The sequence below is a fragment of the Phalacrocorax aristotelis genome, chromosome 12 (assembly GCF_949628215.1).
Source record: "Phalacrocorax aristotelis chromosome 12, bGulAri2.1, whole genome shotgun sequence".
Lineage (NCBI taxonomy): Eukaryota > Metazoa > Chordata > Aves > Suliformes > Phalacrocoracidae > Phalacrocorax > Phalacrocorax aristotelis.
Window position 1 is genome coordinate 23,231,156 of NC_134287.1, and position 26,279 is coordinate 23,257,434.

Here is a 26,279-nt window from a genome sequence, read left to right on the forward strand (position 1 = left end):
GGGGAGGATTTCCTTGTTGAAATGTCACCATAACGAACAGCTGCACAGTATTTACTGTAGCTTTGCTGTGGCTTTAACTCCTGTATGTCTTCTTTCATTTCAAACAGGAGCCAACCCACGCTTCCTATTCTTTATCCGTCCCACAATATTCGAGTCAAAACATAAAGTGGACACCTGACAGGGTGATGGCCATCTGCTATCCTTTTGTTTTCTAGTCCCGGCTATCGAGGCTCTGTCAGAAATGACAAAGTCTGTTCTCACAAAACAGTCTGAAATACTGCGACACCCGGAAGCATTTTCTCACATGATCCCAGAAAATGCGGGCTGAGGTCATTTACATGAAGGAGGCATCTGCTTTAAATGCTCTGAGAGTTTTAGGTCAAACCCCTGACGTTCAGAGGTGTGTTTCCGACGGGGAGCTGCAATGCCGAGGGCTGGCTCTGCAGCGTCTGCCTGCTGCCGGCCACCGGCCGCCGCCGCCGCCGCGGGACCATGCCGGGCTCTCCTCCTCTGCGGGACGGAGGGCGTTCAGGCCAGGACTGCGAGAGGCCTCCGACTGGCCATTTCTGCAGGTAGGGCTGTGCAGGCCACGCTGAAGTTGCTTTCAAAATCCCAGCTGTGCGTGCACTCTCGTCACATCGCTTGTCTTTTTGTGTATGCTCAGGACTTGAGAAATAAGCTTTGGCATACAGAAAAAAACAAACCCAAACAGAAATCAAAGAAGAGATTACTGATAAAAAGGAGAGAGCAGAGACAGAGGAGCAGCTGTCAGGCTGGACAATGAATGCTGCACAAAAGAAAGGGCAAATCTGCTGAAAATAATGCCCAGGAAGCTAAAGCTGCACTGCTGGTATGTGGGTAGAACTGTGTTTTCTGAAGCAAATGTATAAGCTGTTTTGAAGTGTCCAATACTTAAAAACAGAAGACATAAATCCTATTTCATTGAGCTCTTGGAACGTGCTGCATTTACATTTTAGGTTTCCCACATAAAATGAGGATATCTTTGCATGTTTTGCAGGACTGCTTGCTTATACCATTGATTTTCTCAGAAGGAGGTGCCCAGGTGTGCCGTTCCCCCGGACTTTCTGTTTTGCAGAATGGTGCTTTCACCCTCCAAACAGCAATTCTTTAAAGAGAGCTGTGAAAACAGGAAAGCCCAGCGTGCCTGCCTGATGAGGAGGAAGAGCGAGAGCTCCGGCACTGCAGCGCAGAGCAGGGGAGCGAGGGGGCAGCGGGGCCGGGGGAGGCTGCGGGGGAGGCTGCAGGGCACGCACCCTGCTGTGCTCCCCTGCCAGCCCCTCGCTGCTCTGCGGCCGGAGCGAGCGCAGCCAGGCAGCAAGCACGCAGCTTGGCAGAGCTCCTCTCGCCCCTTACCTGGGCGCAGGGAGGCCAGGGAGAGCCGGGCAGCCTCCAGCCTCACCCGCGTGATTGCACTGACTTCAGTAGCCCTGTACCAGCGTACATCAGCCGTGGCAACTTCTGCTGCTATAATGTAGACAGCCCCATTTCCCTGCCCGGGTGGTGCTAAGGCACAGCTCTCACTGATACCAATTAACATTGCAGAAATAAATAGGAAGTAAAACATTCAAAGATGTCTGACTTGGGAAACATGTTGGCTTTGACAGGGCCTTGATGGCACTGATCAGCCCTAAAGTCCTGATCAGCCCCACCTGGGTCCCCCTCACCCCACCCACGCCGAGGACCCCATTTCAGCCCAGTTTAGCTCAGCTGCAGGATGCTGGGCTCCCATTAAGGCTATGGAGGCTGTGGCTGACCCAGCTCGGTAACCTCCCAGTTGCAGAGGGGTTTCTGCAAGGAGCTTCATACAGTTTTTGGTTAGGTAAGTCAAGTGCTGTGCTGATGAACTGCAGGGTTTGTGGTCTGTGTCCTGATGTTCCCGCCTGGGGACCTAAGCATTTCCAAGCTGTTTTGTCCTGTGCTATTGCAGTACCTGCTGTTATGTGCATAAAGGCAGGCAGACTTTGCTGCTGGGAGAAGGGCTGCTTGCTCTAAAATGTAGGTTATCTGCATGTTAGACACACAGTACTCAGAGCACTGTTGAATCCATGTGCCATAGTTGTATAAATCTGGTTTTAAGTGCTTTCGGAAAAATGAACTGCAGAAGGCAATGTTGTTAGCAGAGCCTCCCCTTCCTATAACTGAGTTAACTGAAGAACAACAGTAGTAAAAATAATGAATCCGAAAATACAAGGTATAGGAGTTGGATGTTCTGCGAAACCTTACAAGGAAAATCTCCTTTTGCTTTCAGGATGTGATGGAATCAAGTACCTTTTGTAAGGGCTTAAGGTTATAAGGGAGACCTTATGCAGCATGTTTCTGTTTCAGAAATTGTGAAGGCTTTCCAATGATGCACCTCAGGGGAGTCACAGTAATTGAGGCCACCTCTTAAAACAAGTCTCAGACTTAAATTATAAAGTGTGCATGTGTTCTGTGATTTGGATGAAATGCTTTAAGGTGTGAGCTTTACTGTAGATGAATTTATGACATGGAGAAGGCTTGTTACTGGGTTTCCTCTGTCTGGCTTATTTATTAATATACTGAACCGTCGTATGAATGGTTGTACTGATTTCTGAACATTACTTAATAAAATTGAAACTATTTCCTAAAAAAGAGGAGAGCAAATAGGCAGGATACTGGGATCTGCATAGGTGGGCTTTGATACAGGTGCTAGGCAGCTTTTGTGAATGTGTTCACTACATTTCACTTTATTTCTGTGCTTGCTGGTTTTCTACTGGAAAACTGATTTTCCCTAATAACTATTTTTTCTTAAGTTCCAACAATACAGTCTTATCAGTTCTCAGTATTGCTCAGTGTCAGCTCTTCCGAGGACAAGCTGGGTCCCCTTTGCACCCTGCCCGTTGTTTTGCTGGCTTTCCCTGCCTTGCTGCCCTAGCACCCCCGGGAGGTGTCAAAGAGCAGCCGTGCTGCGCTGGACGCTGGGCACCGCGCAGGACTCTGCACATGGAAACAAGGCCAGAGAGCCAATCCACCAAATGCAAGCTGCTGAAGAGGAGCTTAGTGACCCGCAAAGCTTGTCCCAGGCATCGTGCTGCTCTCACGTCAGTCGTGACCGTCCCCTAGAACAGCTGAGCAGAGCTCCACGGCGTATCCCTCGTCCTCATCTCTGTCGAGTCAGAGTCCAAACTGCCCCGTCTTGGTGGGTGAGATTCGCCCTGGGGGGGCTGATCTGGCCAGCTGAGACCGGCACGTTTTGTTCTGTTGGACTGACCCGGTCACCTGGGGAAAGTAGCTCAGGGCATGGGTTGAAGCAGTACACAGGCTGGCTTTAAAACTGAGTACGTGGTCTAAAATGAGCTGAAGCTGTCCTGTGCAGTGTCCCGAGCAGAGGAGGCTGGCCGCTGTTGCCCGTCCATTAGCGTTACATGGTTTCCATCACTGTGCATCTCCAGCATCTCCGTGCTGCGGCTGCACCATGCGCAGGAACCGGTGCTGGCGCTGCTTCCCCTGCCCAACGTGCAGCTCGTGTTGCAGCAGTGCTTTGGCTGAAGTGCTGCTGTCTGCGCATCCTTCCCATCAGAGGAAAAAAAATGCGCTGATAAACTGGAAGGTACTGGATCAGAAGATCTGGCCAGCAAGTGGCTATGTGTGACCCATGGGACCCAGAGGTCCCCTGCGCAGCTCCCAGCTCATGAACAATAAACAGCATCTCCCCTCAGCACAGGGATGACTCGGCTTTGCTGTGAAATATTGATAATGACCATCAACGGACAAAACATTTCCTGGATTCAGGGATACTTTCTGAAGCAGATCAGTGTTCCAAGCATGTAGTTCCTATTCTTCTCACCAGTGGCCAGTTGCACCTGCCTGTTTCCTGACCGTGGGCAGGTGTGTCCTGGCATTTTAGCTCTCATGAGGATATGGAGGCATGTTGGGGGGAGGAAAACAAACAAACAAAAAACCCCACTAAAACCCCTCAACATTTATGAGGAGCTGTTGGTAAATTAGTGCTAGTATTTTACCTGCTAGATTCTGTAGAAGGAATAAAGGAAGGATACCACACTGTAGTTTCAAGGCAGTGTGAGGAACCCTGCCTCTATACTATGTTTTCTGCTGGTGTTCATCTTTTGAAGACACTTGAAATCATGTAACTGTGACAAAGGAATGAGGCTGATTGTTCCAGGACTTTCATCACTAGCAAAAAGATCTGTAGAGGGAGAACTTGTCTTACCAAATTCACTGCTGTTACTTCTTCACTTACTAAACCCCCTGACTGTTTGTCAGGGGAAGGAAGGGTCAGCCCTCCGGATGATCAAAATGTGCTCCCTCTGCATTTTGGCATAGTAAAATGTTAAATATTTAAACAGGCCCTTTATCATGAAATACATTACAAACTCCTTCAGTCCCTTCAGCTACTCCATCACTGTCGTGATTTCCCAGAGCTGATTTGGGTCGGTAAGAGGTTCCTGGGGCAAGAAAACATCCTGTTTTTCCTTTCAGCCTGATCATTAGAGAGTTTCCAGCATGCCTGGGAGCTGGACCAGGGTGGGAAAGGATGGGTTTATGCTGCTTTAGCTCTTCCACACTGCTAGAGCTGGGGGGGTGCTGGTCAGCTTAGGTTTAATTGTGTGCTCGGGCTGCATTGCGCCATGTAATGGCTGGCAAAATGCTGTTCTGCTACAAAAGCCTGTTGGAAACAAACTCTATGCTCAAAAAAATGTACTATTCAGAAGGTCATGGTTCCTCCCAAGGTGGTTATAAAACACCTCAAATCCTCATGCTGAAGTCCTCACTACAGTTAATGTGAATGCTAAATATTTTGGCTTAAGAGCTGTTCCAGCTGCAATGGTTTTGGTGCCAGTGGTCGGGGGAATAGCACAGAGGACAAATAATCCTGTACTACAGTAAGCCTGGGATCCTTAGAACAGATCCGGGGATCTGCTCATGCTGTGAACTCCGGGATAAGCGCTTGTGCAGAGGAAGTGTTTTGGTACAACGTTAGTATGACCTTGTAGCAAGGCAGTGAGCATGAGCTGGCAGGGTCAAGGCACAGAGGCGAAGTGCAGCACCTAGTCCATACCCCAAATTTCCCTCCCCAGCCCTAGAAACACTCCAGCTTTCACGCAGCATGAGGAGTTGCATGGCTGGCTGTTGGGGTTAGCAAGCTGTAGGACAAATCCTCTAAACCAGGTTCCCCCCTTCCCAACACATGCTGGGGCTGCGCGGGCAGAGCTGGGGTGCAGCGCGGGAGAGCAGGGCTCCGGCACCTGCTCGGCTGGACGGCGACTCCCCTGGGACGAGTCGGGGCTGCAGCTGCAACCCCGGCTGCTGGGAGGAAACCGCTGCATCTGGAGAGGTCTGTGTCGCAGGGACGGGGTGTTGGCAGGGCCGAGCAACCTCCTCCCGGGCTGGGGGCTGCGTGGGCTGTGCGGCTCCGGGTCGGGGGCCTGCAAGGGCTGGGCGAGCACGGGGTAAGTACTGGACAATCAGCAGAGAAATTCCAGGCTCCAATTAAGTGTCCAAGGCTTTGAGGCTGACTTCAGAACCCAGCACTGGGTGAGTGGAAGGGATGCATGTGCTGGGGAAGACGGCTGGTTTCTGAGAGCGTGCAGGAGGGACAGTGATGCCTCCGCATGGCTCAGCCCTGGCCCAGGGACTAGAAGCCTGTCCTCGGGGGTGTCACTTTAAATAAAAAAAAAAAATCTCTGGGGATGTGACCCTGGGGCAGCTTCTATGCCTTTCCTCAAAAGCAAGGGGGGAGGCCAAGGAACCCCCAGGTTCCTGGGTCAGGGTGATGCCCTGCAGCTGGGAGGACTACGGAAAGGGACGCCCGGGACCATCCTCACCACTGCCCTAAGCACCAAGGATGGCTGCGGAGGGCAATTACTCACTGCGGTTGTTTTTCTAGCTAAACCAATAATAACCTGTGTCTCGGAGCACCCCCTGGACACACAGAGAGGAGAAGGCTGGGTGTCCCCATGGGACGCCTTGCAGGGATGGGCGTTGGTGATGTTCCACCGACGCCATGTCCCCTTCTCCCGGTCCTTGCTGCGTTGCAGTACTCGGGCTGTCCTGTGCTCCAGCAGAATTAAGTTATCCAAAGAATTTTTGTTTAACCCTGTCATTGTTCAGTATTTTTGCTCTCAGTCCCACCAGCACTGACGCCCTTGCCAATCCACGCTGCTGCAGCCCACCACCATGCTGCCCCGCTCCTGAGGGCAGGGTGTGCAGGTCTGGGTCTGTCAGACCATCACCGGGGGCAATCCTCACCGGCTGCCCCCAGCCCTGGGTGATCTGCAGCCCCTGGGCTGCTCGGGGCTGGGGATGGAGGGGGGGCGAAGAAGGCTTTCTCAGTGTCAGCCCTGGCTTCTCCCTGCACAAGGTCATTTTCCCCGGGACATCAATCACTGCTTTTCGGCCCGGTTTTGTTGTTGCTTCAGTGCATAGCGATGAATCAAGCCCAGGCAGACAAAGCCTGTATAAATTTTGCTGCAATCTGGTGCATTAATACACTAATTATTAACTATTATAAATCCTTTCTATGAGATTCTGAGCAATAACATCTCCTGTTCTAAAAAAAGACTAGGAAGGTAAGAAGGCACAAAAATGTAAGAGCCAAAGAAGCTATTTTAATTTCCTAATATATGTCATGCTGTTAATTTATGAAAAACTGCTTGCTGTGGGTGTTAAGCCATTAGATTGCAGCTGTGAGCTGAAAATTTCAGATTAGGAAACATTTTTCCCCCAAATGGCCACCCCGTATTTGGAGCACAACCCGTGCTGGCTATTTTGGGGGTTGTATTTCACTTGTAAAATTTAAACGTATACGCAAAGAGGGGCATTTCCAGTCCTGCTGCGTCACTAAAATACAGCTACCCGGATTTGCATCTGCGGCTGGAGCGTGAGCCCGAGCTGTGAGCAGGGCGCGGGGGGCAGCGCCCCGCAGCGCGCCCCGCACCGCGCCCCGCAGCTCCGCGGTGTGCGCGCCTGCAGCGCCGCTGCTGCGCTGACGGGCAGCCGCTGCCGGAGGTGCTCGGGAGCTTCACCTAGAGCCTGCCGAAAGCGAGCTGTTGGAACCAGCGGGAAATTGGGCAGCGGCAGAAACTTAGAGGGGCTTTTTTAAAAAACTCTGACTAGAAGTTTCTCGGGGGTGTTGGAGAGGATTAGCGCCAGAGCACAAACCCCCTTGTTTTCTCACCGATAATCGAAACTGACTCCAAGCAAACCAGCTTTTTGAAACCCCCAGGTATTGTTAAAGATGTGAATCTCCTTTCACATGAAAGCTTGAGCTTTATTCTCAGCGTTTCTGAAACGAGCCGCTAATTCAAGCCAAGAACGGGAAAACTGCTACACCTGGCTTGGCTGAGGCTCGCACGCCTCCCTTACAGCCCGGGGGGTCCGGGGGGCCCGGCCCCGCAGGGGGGGCTCCCCCCGCAGCGGCTGCCCGCGCCGCGCCCGACGGCCCCATCTCCTGGCACAACCTCGTAACAGCAGTAAAGCCGCAAGAAACTCTCCACTTCTGTTTTTCTTCTGGGTCTTTTCCTTTGCACACAATTTTATTCCTTTGGAAAACGTCGTTTTCTCAGAACTGAAATTTTGCAGAGGGCGAAGGGCAGTTTTGCTTCATCCTCTGGGTCAAAGATTTTTCAGGAAGAACTTGAGAGCTGTAAAAACGTTTCCCTCTGGCATTTTCTAAATTGAAAAGCTCAGCTGATGGCATTTCACAATGATTTCTAGTTTGGGGCATTACTTACAATAAACCCAACTGCAGCTGCAATCCAAGCGCAGGCCCCATCCCAGCACGGCAGGGCGATGGCGAAACCAGTCCCAGACTGAAACATCTCCCCTGGAGGGGCTTTGCGGGGGATGAGGGCACCCCCACCTTGCCAGCACTGCAGGGGGCCGGCACTGGTGCTGTGCTGCAAAGCCCCGCCGTGCTCCTCTTCTGCCACAGCCCTGCCGCCACTGCGGGGGTGCAGCGTGCGGCTGTGGCTGGGAGGTGACACGGGGTCCTGGCTGCACGGGTGTCCGCTGTCACACCGTGCCACCCCAAGGCTCTCCCTCTGCCACCCACCCACAGCAGGTGCCCGGTGGCTGCGGGGCCACCCCAGCGCTGGCTCTCACAGAGGAGGGGGAGCAGGACCCAGGGGGTACCCTCAGACGTGGGTGTAGTGATGGGCAGAACCTGGGTCTGGTTGGTTTTTAACATTCCACCCCACTCTTACATGTCTCTGTGCGTGACAGTGGCCTTTTTATTCCCCAGAAGTTGTGGCTTGTAGGAAAAGACGTATATGTATAGTTTTGTTCCCCCATTCAGCATGAAATAAAAATAGGTGTTTCAGAGAGTGTCCTGCTCCTGGTGTCTTGAGGCCCTGCCAGCAGAACGCAGACTGCCTACCTGGAGTGAAGCACAAGGCACCTTCTTCCCCCCAATCTCAGCACCTTACTATTTCCGAGCACACTCCCCCCCAAGATTTCCCTCTATCCCCTCCAGGTGAGGACCTTGCGGAGAATGTGTCTGCTTTCATTCAGAAAACATGGAGGCAAAGAGAACATCTGGAAGATTTTATTGTGCCTTGTAGGAGGGACTGGCCTCGTTTATGTACTCCCTTGGTCGCCAGCACAGCACGTTTTGGGATGTCTGTCCCCATCTCTACAGGCAGCTGCACCCCAGCACATGGAGGGGGACAATGGGGTCCCCCCTGCCCTGGGGGAGACGCACAAAGCCGGGAAGGTGATGGCAGCAAACCTTGGGGTTGGTAAGACTGAGCATCACTGGGTCGTCCTTCCTGCAGGAGGAATGGGGACCAAAGACCCCACAAGCAAGCCAGGTGGGCTGGCGGAGCGTGCTTCGTCTGCCCCAGGCCTCCCACCTCGTGCGGGAGTGACAGACACCGAGTGGCGAAGGCACGTCCTGGCTCAAGGGAAATTTTGTGTTCAGGCAAAATTTTGGAAGAAATTTTTAAGATTTGGTGACTTTCCAAGTAGGAAATACAGACTGCATTTCACCTTGTTTTAAGAGGAGATTCTCACAGGGCTTTTTATCCTCGCGGCTGTTAGAGTTATCCTTGAGTACCACAGGAAATAGTGCGTGTATCCGTAAAGACAGAGGCCGCCCTCACAGCTCTCAGGCACGGAGTACCGGGCAGCCAGTACTGCTGGGGCCGCTCCCCCGGTGTGATTCCCCACGCTGGGTTTGCAGCAGCCGGAGCCTGCCAGCAGCAGCGCTGTCTCTCGTTGACATCGGTTGCCTCTTTTACACCTTATCAAACATCATATGGAATCTGTTGAATTAAAAAAAAAAAACAACAACTTATGGACAGACATCGGAGCCTGTTTGGGCCTGAGCGATTCTGCCGCAGAGACCTACAGAAGCACCAGTTCACCTATGGCTCAGTACCTGCGGCTTTGGTTTACAGGTCCTTTGGGGACCCACCGTTCCAAAACAAAGCCCCATGGCTGTCATTCTTCCGCAGTTACTGACTGGTGGCTTCTCTACGGCACATAGGATCAACTACTCAAAGCCTTGCGTGTTCGGTGGGTAACATGCCAGAAAGACTGAACTAAACTGAGACGATACAAATTTTTTAAAAAGCAATCGTCCCTGCCTGTTCCAGTCCTTGGTTTGCAAAGCCAACAAACTTGTAGCAGAAGGGAGAAGATGGGTATAGAGGACATCAGCAAGGAGCCCCTCTGCAGCAAGAGGCACGAAGCGTGCCCCCAGAGCTGCCACCTGTGCTGCGTGGATGCAAACACACAGCGTACGGTGCTACATTTTCATAGTCTAGGAAAAATGCTGAAGAGCTTTTAAAAGCACAGGCGAATGTGTACACAAAGGGAAGTCATGCTATTTAGATAAGCATACCTTGACCTTTAGAGCTGCTGGCAAAGCAGCCAGTTTTCGCCGGCTCGCCAGCTCTGCAGGCAGCACCGAGCCCTCCGGGCTGGCAGCCCAGAAGTGCCTGCTCTCTGCCGCGGGCACGGCAGGGGCTCATGCCAGATGGCTCCTCACTCTCCAAAACGCATGTTAAATATTGGGGCAGAGTGTGCTCCACCCAGGCACCGGCTGCTTTTGTGTGGGGACACGTATGCAAAGGACGGGGCTGCTCCCCGCAGCACGAGGTGGTGGGACGGGGCTTCCTCTAGGGCTGGCGAACGGCTCTGCTGGCTGGGCAGATCCATCGCTTCCAGCAGAGAGATGGAGAAAGAGAAGAGCACACGGTACACTGGGCTTTTAATATTTTAAAGCCTGTTTTTGAAGTCCTAAAAATAGCTTTTTTCCTTGTAATAAAAAACAACAATTGCTTGACAGTGCCTGAAATAATCCATTTCCTATTCCACATCCTAGAACTATGTAAGCAACTGAGTCATGGAGGGATAAAGCCTGCTGTGCCCGACACAGACGGACTCAGGATATGGGTGCTTACCTGCACGCTTGGGCCTATTTGCACATCTCTGACGAGGGAAGCCCTCATAGTGAGAAGAGGTTCACCTGATTTACTGTTAACTGCCTTACAGGTTCTGCATTCCAGATGGCACCATCAAAACCCGTCTCTGAAAACTTGCCGGGTGGGCCGCACGCCCGGGGTAACGCCTGCTCGTCCTTGCTGCGTGTGCGGTGTTTCAGAGCGGTGGTTATGGCGTTTCAAGAGCGGTCGCTGCCCATGCAGCGGCCCCGGGAGCAGTTCGTTCTGCAGGTGCTGTGCCGAGGCAAGGCCTGCTGCCTGGGCAAATGCCTTTCACTGCTGCTTGTCTTGGGGCTTGTTTGCTGATTAGTTGTAAGAGAGCCATCAAGATCACCTGTAACCATCAATAATTATTTATAGTTATTTCTTCTCGAGTGCTCTCACTATCATACATGCATGGCTATTTTCTTATCAAGCATTTGAGAGAATTCGACTCTTTCATGGTTGAAATGAATCACCGGTGTTACTCACAGGGTCACTGATGTTACGAGCTGAATCATTTCATTAACATGCATGGGTTTTGAGGAGCTCAGCCAGAATAACACCAGACCCTGCTCTCCTTGCGGGGAAGCGGTGGCTGAGGAAGGGGTGAACCGGCAGGCTCCGGGCACCACTGGCACGGGCCGGGGGTAAACGGCACCTGGCCCTGCTGCCCTGGCTGCTCCTTGGGCTGATGGAGCTCCCTGGGAAGGTCGTGTTTCCACTCCCCAAGTTTCCATTGTGATAGCTTAGGAATTTGTAAAAAGAAAAGATTTGGATAAAATTTGTCACGCCAGATGTTTCAGGCATCTTCGGAAATACATGAGGATGATGTTGCATTGGCCTGTTCTGAAACACGGACCCCCACGAGCAGGCCCAGCACCCTTGCTCTGGCATAGCAGGCGGAAGCGCATCAAGTTTCATTTCAGGGGTGCCTTGTCTTGCTCCCTTGAAAATGTTTCCAGATTTGGTCAAGTGACTGCTGAAAAGCTGCATTATGCAGGCTCTCAGTGGAGGTTTCCACTGCTCGTAGCTCTGGCAGGACAGAAGGTTGTGAGATGTTCCTGCCCCAAGGACAACCGAGATGGGTGGCGTACCATGCATGCAACAGAGATGTTCCGCCCCCTCTCAGCTCCCCGGTCACTGCAGATGGCCAAATCCACTGAACCAGAGCCGTGGACACGACTGTGTGGGAGAAGATCAACCACATTAGCTTTGGGTTGGGTATTAGGGAAAGGCTCTTGCCCCAGAGGGTGGTGGAGCCCTGGCACAGGCTCCCCAGGGAGGCATCATGGCACCAAGGCTGGCGATATCCAAGAAGCACTTGGACAAGGCCCTCAGAGACACGGTGTGAATTTGGGGTGTCCTGAGCAGGGACGGGAGCTGGACTCGATGATCCCTGCGGGTCCCTTCCACCTCAGGACATACTATGATACTATACTACTATGGTTGGTAAAACATGATTGCTGGTTAAATTCTTAATAACTAAGTAAATCAAATATTTACCCCTTAAAGTGAATGTTGGTAAGCCCCACAGCAATGCACTGGTTTACAAGGCTAATACCAGCATGACTTATTTGTACCATAGTCTTTTATGAAGAGTTGTAATGGTATTCACTTGAGGCAAACAGCTTTTCAGAAATTGGGACAAAGTTATTTGTGACCTTTAAAATACAAGTTCCAGACTGTGGCTCATCCACTGCTCTTTAAAACATCATATTCCTCTCTCAGAGCACAACCGGAAGGTGGAAGGCAGAAATGAGGGACTGAAAGATTCCCCCCTACGTACCCAGCCTGAGCCAAAGGGAATCTCATCAGCAGGCTTTGGCTTTTTTTATCTGGGAACCTTTCAAATTGTCTGCAAGCCTGTATGACTCCAGACTCCTGCTCCTCTGCTGACCGACTGCTGCAAATTGCAAATCCTTGCCCACTTGTGGCAGAAGCGGCGATGCTGACAGCGAAGGTGGCAGCGGTGCACGCAGCCCTCAGCAGGTTTTCCCCCTCAAGGGAATAATTTCTCATTCTTCCAATGAGAAGCAGACAAGGGGAAGCCAAGGGAAACCCAAACAAGGGAAACCCAAGGGAAAGCCAAGGGAAACCCAAACAAGGGAAAGCCAAGGGAAAGCCAAGGGAAACCCAAACAAGGGAAAGCCAAGGGAAAGCCCCGCTGCCCTGAGGCGGAGGCAGGGCTGCATCCCAGCACAGGAGCCGTTCCAGCACCCCCTGTGCCCAGGCTGGCCTTACAGCCGGCACCACAAGGCCTTCAGCAGTGCTGGTCCATGGCACAGCCTGGGGCTGGGCAGAGGCTCCCACTGCTGGAGGGAAACTCGGGCAGACGTCAGTGCTGGGTCTCTGCCTCGGAAAGGGCCAGCAGCGTCCACAGCAAGTGTTGGGAGATGGGTGTGATCGCTCCAGGGCTGTTTGCCGGGAGGGGCTGGGCAGAGGCGGCTGACTCAGCTTCTGCCTGCTGTTTTAAACAGGGGAAAAACTAATGAAGCTACTTAGGAAATTTTTTAACAAAAAAAAAAGCACCACAGGACGCATAACACAGAGGGGTTGGTTTTCTGTAAGACACATCTCTCACAAGTGGGAATTTAAAAACCATGCAGTTATGTTTTTCACCCTAAGAGATTTTACTGCCAAGGACACAGAAAATGAATGTAAGGGGGTGGCCTCACGCAGTGTCTCAGCCTGATGCTGAGACTGACGTGCAGTCCTTGTGCAGGCTGGCCCGTCTCGTGTGCGGCAGGGACAGAGTTAAGCCCAGGAAGGAAAGCTTTTAAATTTTTTTTTTTGTCTCCAGTTGACCTCCTTGGCTTTAGTGTTGGCCAGCTGAAACCTGCTGTTAAGGCTGTGGGCTGGAAGAAGGTGGGGGCGCTGAGAAAGTTTGTCCTTTTGATTTTGTTATAGGCAGATTGTAATTTCTTAGCCACAGGACAGCTGCAAAATTTGGGTAGGAAATTTTGGGTTTTTTTTTAATGGCTACTTGTGTTGTTTCAGTAGTGCAAATGCTTTCCAGCGCGCTGTGCTAAAGACCATCAGGAGGTAAAAGTACTTGTTTATCAGGAGCTAAATCTGGGCATGGCCCTGGTGCCCATGACTGCCGCAGCAGCACAGCGGGCAGGACCGAGCGCGGTGGCTGCTGCTGGGCGGAGGGCACTGGAGCAGGGCGCTGCCACAGCTGGGAGCATCTCCCGGCTGATGGTGCGGGTCTGCGCTGACACCCACCGGCCCCCGAACCCCTGGGGAGCAGCTCCCACCCCCCGGCGGGCTGCAGCCCAGCCGGGCGAGTGAGCTCCCTCTCTACCGATAGCCTGAAACTGGTGGATGAGAAGGAGAAGCTCTTCCCCGATGGTGAGTTGTTGTTGCCCCTCACATCCCAGTGAGCACCCAGCACGCCGGCACCCAGGGCGCAGAGGCATGAGCCATCACAGCTACGTGGGTGCCACCCTCGGCAGCAGGGACCGGTTGCATGGCCTGCTTTGAAATTGTACGTATCAGCGTAAATGGCAGTGTGGGTTCTGCCACAGGGTCATTTCTGTCTGAGGACTAAATTAAAGCTTCTAAAAATACAAAGGGAATTTGCAAAATGAGAAAATGGTTTATACAATGAAGCACATCGCTCTGAAGCAAGAGAAAACATTAGCTTTGGAGCTGAAAAAGTTGTGTTCCTGGAGTCTAAACACTGTCAACGTATGGTACTCAGAGGGAGGTGAGATCAAGCTGCTGGGATGCAAGGAAAATGGGGAAGAAAAAAACCCCACTTTCTTTTGCTTGGTGTGCTTACAGAGCTGCTGTGCTTCATGCTCAAAAAAGCTGTTCGGTACCTCTCCTCAGCATTTACCTGGGCTCTTGCTACATCTTTCAGAGGAAGAACAAATACAGTTCTAAAATACATCTTTTCTACCCCTTTTGTTGAAATTTTGGCCTGTGCTTTGGCCACCTCTGCTCTGAGCACTTGCAGGCTCCTGCCTGCTGGATGTCTATGCCCAGGTCTGGATTGTGTCTGTCTGCATGCCTCTGCCCCACGCAGCCCGCTGTCTCTGTCACATTTGGGGGGTCCCGCAGGCCAGCGGTGGGCTCACGGCACGCAGGCACCTCCTGGCGAGGAGCAGCGACAGGCAAAAGAGAGCCGAGAACGTCCCAGGGGCAGGGCAGCAGGGGTGAAGTGAGGAGGGTGACTTCGTCCCTCGCTGTTTGCAGGAGGAGCAGTGGGTCCATGCCACCCGTCCCACGGCGGCTCCCGCGGGAGCACGGCACAGGCTGCCCCTCAGCCGCAAACCCGGGGACTTGTAGCAGCAAGAGTAAAACCCCTTCCCAGGTGGAAAGCGGGCTGGAGCAGGTAACCTGTGCTGCTGGCTGGTAACCTCAGTTCTCCCCAAATGTTGGCCAGGGCTGGATGCTTATGGAAGGGCTGGTTTGTGAACTAGGTTATCAGTTCATTCCCTTTGGCAGAGCGATGCCTAAAGCCCTTAGAAAAGCAAAGCTCCCAACATCTTTTTCCTGTCTAATTGTATTTTTTCATTTCTCAGTTGCTGGTAACACATTTCACGGCAGCCGAGGGCAACTGGTCAGACAAAAGATGGTTCATTGCATCAGAGTATAGTTGCCTGCAGTCTGTTTCTACTGGCCTCCTGAGAGCATGTGACGAAGCAAGATGCTTCTGAAGTCAGAGCAGCAAACCGCTGCTTCTGTCTCCTGGCAGACTAAATTTAGTGATGCCGCTGGCAGCAAACCTCCTCGTGCTTAAATAACGGCTAGCTGTGAGCACTGGTGGAAGCGGGGAGGAGCACCTGGATGTGAGAGGGGACCGAGGCAGTGCCAGCGGCACCGTGCCACCCGTCACATCCGCAGCGTGGGAAGGCTCTGCTCAAGGTGTGGATGTGCTCCACCCGCTCAGAGCAAGGGTCAGCTGGGACTCCAGGAGAATCAGTCAGCAGCAATAATCTGTTAATCATTCAGCAGGTTAATAACTGTAATTACCCTTGGCACACTTTGCTGAAGACTGGAATTAATGAAGCTTCCAGAGAGAGTGAGCATAAACTTTTCAATAAACAAACACCTGCCCATGGATGGGATGCAGGGCTCTGGCTAAGGAGGAGGGGGGGGTCTGGTTCACCTTCAGCAGGGACCAGGGGTGGGATGAGTTCACGGCATGCGGGGAGAGGGATGCTTGAGGGACCAGCACAGGGAGCAGGCAGTGAGGGCTCCGGTGCTCACCCCACTTGCCGCCCCACAGGAAGGGGTAGAGCGAGGCGCAGATAAGCTCAAGGCTGGGATTTGCCTTGGCTCTGCCTGAGGCTGTTTACTCAACACTACAAGATGGTTACCAACATCTCAAAAATGCAGAGACTGAAAGTGGTGCATATAGCTGCATTTACTAAGCCAACACTTCCTCCATGCAAAAATTCAGCAATGCTTCTCGGGGCTACATCTAGGCAGGAGCATCTAGTCTGGGCCTAGAGGTAGAACTGGTTTTTACACGAGTGTCTTCATCGCCATTGTTTTGTTTGCTCTGGACAATGAAGTAGGAGCAGGAATAAGTCCCTTGGGAGACCCCCCTTTTCTCTTCTTGAAGCATGAGTCTAGCAGCTACAGGGTAGAGCAGATAATTAAAAATGAGCTTTTGCAGAAGAATGAGAGACTGAAAACCTGCTAAATGTGTCTCCATCCCAACCCCACCCTCCCCCACCGAAGCCAAGTTATGCTGTGCAGCTCAGGACAAGCGCTCTGTGCTGTACAGACCCCTTCCCTGCCCACGTACTCACAGCTAGGTTTATAATAGGTGTTTCCTATTTTGGGAAACCCAGGGAAACAAAAATAAACTTCAAAGTGTTTGAGAGCAGCAATGGTGGGATTTAAATCCATAGCAGTTTCTGCTGCAAGGATGCCTCCGGGAAGGAGGCTCGCCTGTTGCAGTGGCACGGCAAGCAATCGCACACTTTCTGATCGCTGTGCCTTTGATTTTAAAAGCATGTGCATTATTTCACGTTCCTCTGACATGCAGTACTACAGAGCTTTAGCAAAACTCCATGTAGTATTTCAAATGAAAACCAGAAATGCAGCTGCGTGCTTATATACCAAGTTTGGAAGTTAGCAAAGGACTTTTTTTAGCTGTGATAACAGGCCTTAGTTTTGACAGAGTTAGCCCATGCTGGTTTCAGAGGCGCTTGCTGACCACACCGGCAGCACAGACACTGGCACCAGCAGCTCCTGGGTGGTCAGAGAGACCCCCCGCGTGCAGCTGCCTGGGGGTCACCGAGCCTCCTGGTGCCCAGCTGGCCAAGGCACGGCGTTCGGCAGCGCCAGCCCCCCAGCCCCTGCCTTCGCCTGCCCTCCCCTCCTGCAGGCACTGGCTTTCTGCTGCTGATGGTGGTCGCTGGCCCACGGGGACGACGTGGGGCCATCGCTGCTGGAAGGAGCATGCCTGCTGCCCACGTGGGAGAGCGCGCTTCTGCCGGGGCTGTGGGTGCTGCCCCGTCCTTCAGAAAGCCGCGTCCCAGGACCAGCTCCTGCCTCCAACCTTTGTTCTAGCTTGATGAGGGATGACGGGTTTTTTTTCCAGATAAAACCCTTGTTTTTCATGTTATTTAATTAATTAAATTACCATTAATTATTTTATTACCATTAATTATTTTATTTAACATTAATTATTTAAATTAATTAAAATACCATTCCTGCCCTCTCCAGGGGTCCCACAGCTGCCAGCATTATCTCAAATGTCTCCAAAAGGCCTTCTTTGCAAGCTGCGCTTACGTGATGTTGGAAAGTCAGCCTTGTGCAAGGTCTGGAGCTAATTTTAACAACTCGAACCGCGGGAACGACCTCGCGCCCAGAGAGGGCGAGTGGGTTTGCAAGTTGCAGCGCCTGAATCGGCACAGCATTTTCTTCCTTAGCTGTAGCAGCATGTGGCAGGCCCTGCGCTCTGAGAGCACTCCCCGACTCCTGTGAGTGGGATTCCTGCAGCACTATTAATGATGCAAAAGGTGTAAATGGTCAATAATGCGAGCCAGCTGCGCAGTGCAGATCCGGGAACAGCCTCCAGGAAGGTCTGCTTGCACAAAAATGTAATTCATTAAAATAACACTGCCCATTAGAGGCCAATATAGCGAGGCAAAATTCAGACGCCGGCTGGCAATGGCGCATACGCTGCCGGCCCACAGGTAGAAACAGCCAACACGTTAGTGCACCTGCCAAACAAAGCGAGCAGCCCGCGGTAAGGAACATGAGCTCCTGGGGAAGGATGCAGGGAGGCTTGTTCCAAGGGCTCAGCAGATTTGAAAGAGAAGCAGCAGAAATCAGGGCTTGCTTGCCCGCCACTTCTTTGTCCGTATTTCAGGGAGCTGGAGCGTTTCTGACGATGGAAGACCCCTCCCTGTAACACAGCGCAGATCACCTTTCTCCAGTTTGTGCTCACTTCTTCAGAATTATCCCTCGTGGTGCTTCAAAACAGCCCCCAGCAATGTGTGACGGGGGCAGGAGCTGCAACCTGGAGCCAGCATCTGTTCACCAAGTAAACTGAAGAATAATCACTGCTTGTATTAAGTGTCAGTCCTAAAAAGGGCTCTACACATGGTGAAAACCTTCCTCATAGAAATAATTCCATCTCACCTGAGACAAAATTATTTAGTAATAAAATATTAGGCTTGGGACTCAAAGTACCTGGACAAAATTGCTTTGCCAAAACCCTCCCCTATAATTTTAGATTACTCATTTATTTAATGACATTTCTTTCTCAGCTATAAAATGGGAAGAAGACAGTTTCCCCAGCTGCCATGCAGTCCTGGCTCCAGCCGCCCCAGGGGTTTGCGGGAGTTTCGACCGTGAGCTTGGTGGGGCTGGGGCGCGTTTGCTGTGCACCGCTGTAACACGGTGCCACACCTCAACTTTTGCTTCCCACTAATTCAGCTCATACTCAGAAAAAAAAATAGCTGCAACTCGGCCCTTGAAAGTCCTCCATTTTTACTCTCTACCATAGCATTCAGCTCTGCATCAACCAGCTCCCAGCCAAGTGCTGGCTCTTGGCTCCCTCCCGTTCATCAAAACGTGACTTTCTTGTGGCTAACATGGCAATTGCTCGCATGTTAGAAAACAATTTTGGGATGGAGCTACATGCTTTCAAGCCACGTTTTATATCATCGTTGTTGACTGCCTCCTTTTTTAGAAAATAATTTATCATGCTGTTGCACTGACTTTTCCTTTAATCTCCTTTCACAACCAATTTGGAAATATTTGTCTAAGAAAAATCACCTCCAGTCTCTAGCAGATGTGATCTCTTCCATTCGTTATCATGTTATTTCTTACCTATGTGATTACAAAATGCAGATGTTTGTAAGTAGCACATGGTAAAGAAGGTGTGAATCTAAATTTCTTGGACCCTTTCAATGAAATGTGAGCCTGTTCAAAATCTGTTCCTGGATGGGATGCAGAATGCTGGCAGAGATGCAGATTTCTCACAAGGGTATAGAGCGTGCACGTTTCAGGGCTGCTGCAAGTATAAGACACCATGCACTGAAATAGCTGCAAATACTGCTGCAAAAAGGGGCTCGCCGGAGCCTGTGAATAACCTACTGAATCAGGAGTAAAATAGCTATTTCCCCAACTGTGATGTGAGAGAGATATAGAGAGAGAGTTATATATACATACCACTGGAATAGTCCACTGTGGTTTATTGACATGGACTAACGAAACACATTTCTCTGGCCACCAGAGCGTGCAGGGTGGTTAGGGAAGCTGTAAAAGTAACTCCCATGAAATGAGACCCCCATAAACCCCGTTCTCTGAGCGAGCACAGAGCCACTCCCTGGCGAAGCGTGCGCGGCGGCGGCGGAGAGCCGGCGCGGGGTCAGGCAGGCTGCCGTGGCTGGGGAGGAGCAGGGCGACAGCCCCCATCGCTGGGCTCGGGGGGACGGAGCTCTGCCGGGGGACAAGGGGTGCAACCGGGCAGGGACGGGTGGAAAGCCAGACACGGGGAGGGGGCGATGGGAGAAGGGCAGCCCTCTTCTTCAGGGATCAGCTGCCCGTTAAAATCCAGCTTTTACCTATTTCCCAAAGACGCAGAGCTCGCGTGGCAGACGGGGAAGGGAGCAGCCAAGGGCTGGCTGGGTCGGCGACGGTGCCCTGAGCTCGGGGCTTGCGGCGTCATAGGCAGGAACCAAGCTCGGGGTCAGTGCTCTGCCGTGACTGTATTTCATTGACTCACAACGGTGTCATTTTTTTCTTTAAAATTTCCAGTAACATTGCAACACAACCCACAGCATGCTGTCGCAGGTCACATCCTCTGCTGTTTGCTACTAAAACCTCCCGATGGTAATTTTCCACTGCTAAGAGCAAATCTGTGTAGGGAAGTCTTTGATGCAGACAGGGAAAGATTAGGAGCATGAAGGAGTTATGTTTCAACGTAGAAAGTGTTGTTTAAAACACACAAACACATATGATTTTGTGATGGTGCAACTAAGCAACTTTCACATGTATGCCGGTATCGGAGCAGGACATTTTCAGTACATAAATAAAACTTTGGAAAAGGCCCCTGCCTTGAAATGCGACTCCAAATGGTGATAATTTAAAATTGTTTTCTTCTTAATAATGTTTTTTTTTAAAATCTATATGCAAGTGGGACTGGTACTCAGATTTCAGCAGAAAAAAGATCACATGCATAAGCAGTTATTGTATTCTGCACAAACCAGCCCAAAGTAACTCAGCGATTGGTAAGAGGACCCTTTCCTACAGACAAGCTGTTTCTGACATTCTTGGGAGCAGGAATTTTTCCCCAGTTACACACTCTCCTCTTCTTTTATGGCTGTAATATTTAGTGTTCCCCAAAACTGAGATCCCCAGTGAAAATCAAAATGGCCCTTTCCCTTCAGCCCCGCCGCAGACGTGCTGCTGGTCACGACACGCTCCTGCCCCGGCGAAGGAGGGCGCAGCTCCCAGCCACCTGCGGCATCAGCTCAGGAGGGGTTGCTTGCCTTCAACCGCTGCTGCTGGCATCGTCCTAAAACCCCATTTAAACTGCAGCAGGGGGAGATACATTATTCTTATTAGCAAAGATGTCTTTAGGTTTGTTTCACTTTCTTTTGGGGATAGAAGGATGAGTACAAGAATGTACTAGAAGTATTTCAAAAGGCATTTTTTAAAAAGTGCGTGAGAAAGTGAACCTCTTGGGTAGTTTTGGGCTTTAAAGTTCGGGAAAAAAGGCAACGAATGCCATCAGAAGGATGTTCATGAACTCATGACATGAAAAAGGCTCTTTCCATATGTGTGGATGTTAAGGACGTCGCAGTCACCAGACTGGAAAGCTGTGGTCCAGCTCATCAATCCTCTCTGCAGCCCCAGAGGATCCCCAAAGGCAGCGTTACAGATGAGTCAAGCTCACAGCCAGTGGCATCTGACAGGCCTGACTTATTAAGGGGTGGGAAAAGTAAAAGAGGAAATTCCTGTCGTTTTTTTCTGCCACTTTATTGCCTTGCCCCCACAGGACAGGGCAGGGACCATGGCACTCATCCCCTCGCCCCCGCTCCCCAGGGACGGGTGTCAGCGCTCCTCAGAAACCTGCATAAATACCCGTGGGCTTCCTCCCCACCCGGGAGCACCCGCGGTACTGCCAGCGCCGTAAGCTTCTGCTCTCCCAAAAGCAAGAGGGAAGGAGTCCTCCTTGGCGTTTCAGTGGTGCCGGCGGTGGAGCAGCCTGCGGCCGTGCATGCCGGTGCTCCCGGGGGCAGCGTGCGGGGTCCGCCCGGTGCTTGGTGGCAGTCCCCATCGCAGTGAGCATCGTACCTGCCTCCCAGCTGCCGACAAACACTCATTGTTATCCTCCAGGGTCTCTTACAGCCTCAGGTTTCTTTTTGCTTTCTAACTTCACCTTACGACAAGCCAGAGGAAGCCTTCCGAAGCTGAATCCAGATGCCAATCCTGCTTGAAAAGTTGTAAAATAACCTCATGACAGTTTCCTGGGAAAACGATGAATGGCTAGATACGAGCCACCACACCCTTTCACCATCATTCAGCCAGGAGCACCGACCCCTGCAGAGCACCCGGGCCCTGGGAGCCGGCAGCTGACACCCGTGGCCCCGGTCCCTGCGTGCCATGTCCCCTCCCGGGCCCCGCGGGACTCGCCTGCTCCAGCACCTCTCGCTTTGGCATCGCCTCGGGCGACAGTGTCTGGTCTCCAGGCAGGCGTTTCACACCGGCCACCACAAGCTTTAGGGGTGGCCCAAGGTGTCGCTGGGACTGAGGACACCTCGGCACCTTTCTGGCGCTCGTGACGTTACGGCAGTGACACCGCGCGCCGCTCGCACGTCGGTGTGCTTGGACTGCTTGGAAAGAGATGACTTGGGCGCGTTTGGTGTGGTTGGTTTCGGCTTGTTTCTGAGCCTGGTTTAAGTCCCATAAACCCTGTCTGCCTTTAACTCTACAGAAGATGCCACAACTTGTGTTCTACATCTAATTTCTAATATCCTATAAAGCTGATTTTCCAACATTAGGAAAATGAGATTTATGGTATTTTTGACTCCATTTTGCTAAAGCTAAAGCAATAATAGTATGGGTGACATGACAAAACCTCACCACTCAATCTAACCTTGTAGTTGGGCATTATTAATAGTAAATGCATATCAGGTAGTCTCATGATGGCCTTGAGAATAAGAAATCTTGTCTGCCAGGTCACAGTTCTCCAGGCATTTTGAAAAATGACATACATATTTTTACTAATTTTTTGAAAAATATTTTTCACTATTCTGCACACGCAGAATTTTATCCGGTGTCATAAAAAGACTTATGCAAAAAGCCCCACTGATCTCGGTGTTTTATCTGTAAGTACTATATATACTATGGGCAAATGAAGAAGAAATAAAATCCAACTTCAACCTCATTTCAATTTGCAAGTTATGAAAAATGTTTCTAGAAGGTAGCTAATAAATGTGATGGATGCGACCAGCGGTAATCGATCATTTATTTAAAAAAAATCCTGGCAAACATTTAATTCTACTATTCATTAAAATGTTGCCCTTGCGAGACATAATCCATAAAAATGATCTATCTAATAACTATGATGTCAGTGAACTCAGATAGAGGGTGAAGGTAAACCGGGATTTCTAAGAGGCAAATTACAAATGCTAATTCTCTTGCAGGTTGGTGCAAGTGGTCCCCGTGTCCGTTCAGCCCTGTGTAATATATGACTATCAGCCTTTCTCCCCCTTGTTTGGAGTGCATTATTTTTAAATACTTCTGTACAATTTAAGGTTTCCAGTGCTAGGAAGAGGAAAAACAATTGCTGGACACGTATTTTTCCTGCTCAGGTACTTGACTCCATTGCAAGGAGTGGCAGATCGTGCCACAGCTCTCAGCTTGGCACCGGGCCCCCACTTCAGCCCTCTGTGACCTAAGCCCCCCAAAATTGCTTGGGTCTCTGTCTCGCCACATCCCTCCCTTCCTCCAGGGAAGGTGCATTTGGCTTCATGAAGGTCCTTCTTGGCTGGTGCTTGAGGGACCGTGCCCCAGCTGCTGGTGGGGAGAGCAAGTGAAGGACATTTTTGGTCACCTTTTTTCCCCTTTGTTTGGATTTGGGGCTGCTGGAGGCATCTGGCAGGTTCAGAGAGCGGCAATGGGAACCCAGGCACGAGGCAGAGCCGAGCCCAGCTCTGAGCTGCGCCCAGAGGAAACAGTTCAGAGCAGCTGGGCAGAAAGGATTTTTACTCTCTTAGGAAGCACTGAGGATGTTCATTGATTTCTGATTTTGGATGAAGAATAAATGCAATCATCAGAATTGCCCTGCCTGTGAATAATCCATTTTTTTCCCCAGTGGGGTAAGACAGTGAAATGTAGACAAACAGCTCAATTACTGAAATTAAAACACTGGTGAGAGTCAGTAGCAAGGCTGGCTGGGGTTCTGGCCTGGAAGGGGGCTGAGGAATAGGGGGGTAACCAAACCAGCCAGGCTGCCTGGGGCCATGCACCGCCTTGCCAGGTCTACAGGATGAAGATGATGTCCTCAGACGCGGCAGCAGAGCGGGCAGCCCCCTCCTGCCCACCCGGACCAACAGCTGCCGTCTTATTTAAGGCTGCCCCAGCGTGATGCGGGTGGAGGCGGAGGGAGAAGCGATGCGGTGCCACGCAGGGTGGGTGTTGGGGGCACAGGGCGTGCAAAGCCGTGCTGCTGCAGGGCAGCACAGCCAGGGGATTTGGACCTGCCGCATGCCCTTGGACCCAGGGGAGCCCCAGCGTGTGGCAGAAGTGCACATAGACAGGCTCCTAATGCCTGCTGCTGGTTACCTAAATCAAAATCCTCATTAAAATGAGCAAGTGAGACATCACTGTGTAACTCTAATTAGTTTGAATGGCAGAAAAAAAAATAAAACCAGTTAAGGACTAATGGAATTGCTGCCCTATTTTTAGGAGTTGGTGATCTGTTTTTGAGCAGATAAACAATAAAAAGTTTATCCCTGCTGGGGAACTGCAGTGTATTGGGGAGGGATGTAATGCCTGTGACTCAGTATCTCACAGGAAAAGAAGCAAAGTCCTCCATTAAAGTTTAGTTTAGAAAATTGACAGGAACTTAAGTGCAGATCTAATGAAAGACTGGCACACCTTAGAGCATCCTCTGGCTTTTCAGTGCCAGGTCTTGGACATGAAACGCAGCCCACCCCAGCGTCCATACCACCTCTGCAGGGCACAGAGACCCCAACCCCTTTCGCCTGCTCCCAAGCATCCCCTAAATCCCCAGCCAGCAGCTGCCCGCCCTTAACCAATAACACCACCATCACTCCCCAGGAGTCTTAAAACCTGTCCCACAAGGGCTGCCCTTAGGGCTGTAGGGAGGACTTTGCTCCTCTGGGAGGTGCAGGTTCAGGTAGGGGTGTCTTGTCTTTCTTTAATATGACCTGTGAAGGAAATGCTGGTGTTTAATGCTCTTGTTTCCACAGTGAGTAGGGTTTAAGTTCATCCTCTGCAGAATGAGAATCAAACTGTTATATCTCCTGGGTGTAAGATGGTCTCCAGACCCACCAGCCCTACAGCTCCTCTGGGGCTTGTCCATGTGGGGCATTAAATGCCCCAAGTGAAAAACAAGGGGTTTGGGTGTCTCTAGGCAGTGGTAGCTGCTGGGTGCTTGTTTGCTTTGCCAACAGACCCTTGAAAGGCAGTGCTGGTTTAGGCACTTAAGGCAAGTCTCTTATTTCCCTGCTGCTTGCTGGGTTCTCACTGACCCAGCGGGAACTGAGGTTTGGTGTGTGGCCGTGGGGCTTCCCTGACACCCCATGAACCTGTTTGGCAGTCCAGCCCTGGCTGCCTGTGCTTGTGCATGGGGCTGCATGTCTGGCAGCAGCTCCTCACACTACAAGGCAACGGAAGCTGTGAAAAAAATATATCTAGTTGTTGTTTGTGATCCCACATGTGTCAGGGGTGTTAATCTCACCTCTCAGGCTGTGCTTCTCTTTTCGTCTTTCTTCCTGTGGTGTTTGTGACTCTTCCAGGTCCCGGTGTCCTTGAGTACATCAGTAAGATGCAGAACATCCAGGGAGAGCAAAAGGCTTAAAAAAAGCCGTCTCACCTGCAGAGGTGGAAATAGAAGATGAGGTAGGGGTACGCTGAAAACAAAGTGTAAAAAAGAGATAAAATAACCCCAAAACCACAACCAAAACCCCCAGCATCTATTTGCCAGTACGGGAATCACTTTTTTATCGTGGTGGGGTCAGACCCGCCAGTCCCAGTGCAGAGCCCGGCAGGTCTCGCGGTGGGGACCGGCGGCCCCGAGGGCCGCTCAGCCCCGCTGCTCAGCTCCCAGCGCGGCCAGCCAGAGCCGCTGCGTGCCCCGTGGCGTGGGAGCGCTTTGCAGCAGCGCAGGCCCTGCTGCCGGGGAGCCGCGCAGCAGATGGAGCTGTCGGCGAGACGGAGCCGCGCGCTCCCCGGTCCCACTTATGGACGTGCACACCCGGCGGCGGCACCGCTTCGCGGCAGGCGGGGGGGCGGCTGCCCACCTCAGGGGGATGCTGAAACAACGGAGGCGCTGCATGGACGTGTCTCGTCAGGGTACTGCAAAAACTGAGGATTAAAAGCATTTTATCAGGACAGAAATGAGACTAAATCCCGGGTGACGAGGCTTTGTGTTTTAGTTCCTGTGTGTCTTCCAGGCTCAGTGTGCCAAAGCCTGTGAGGGTGGCTGCGGAGCTTTGTGGGATCTGCACCACGTGAACAGGAGCAGAGCCAAACAGAGCGTGCTTTTTTGATAGAGTACTTGCAAATTACATTGAAAACAAAAGCAGTATTATTCATAATTGCTATTAGGTATAATCGGGTTCCTTTCTCATCAAAAGAATGGGTCTGGAATAACTTCAAATAATTTGAAAAACTATATCTGTAGCATCCCGGAGCAGTGTTGGTGAGGTACCAGCCAGAATCCACCAGATATTTCTCTGCAAGTACAAGCCCTGTCTTCCCTTGCATTTATTTGCTGGCTTTTCCACACTGCTCATGGGAAAAATAAGGTGAATTTAGCTGTACCAGACCCCCGAAAGACAACACAGTAAAATTCTTTCCCCCTGCACAGCTCTAAGTCAATATGTAGCTGAGTTGCGAGAGAACACAACTGTTGTCGTGGCCCGGGAGCCTGTGGGCAGAACCGAGGCCTCAGGGATCCTGCCCTGCTCTGTCAAGAACGAGAGTCTCACCCTGCAATAATCAGTTTTGTAAACTTCACAGTTATTTTTGGCTTTAAACTTCCACATTTCCAACCCCTTTTCTCTCATGTACAATCTTGTACCTTTCAAGTAAACGTTTTACCCTGCCCAAAAATCACCTCCCTCAACCCTGGTGATGCTGAATGAGCTTTGAGGCTTTGCACCCATGTATTGGGTGTGCTGT

At 51.3% G+C, this 26,279-nt stretch overlaps 1 protein-coding gene across 1 annotated transcript in view; it reads left to right on the forward strand.

Moving 5' to 3' along the window:
- PWWP2B (PWWP domain containing 2B) overlaps positions 1–26,279 on the forward strand; it is a 109,920-nt gene that overhangs the window by 75,272 nt on the left and 8,369 nt on the right. The gene's annotated exons all lie outside the window — the stretch shown is intronic.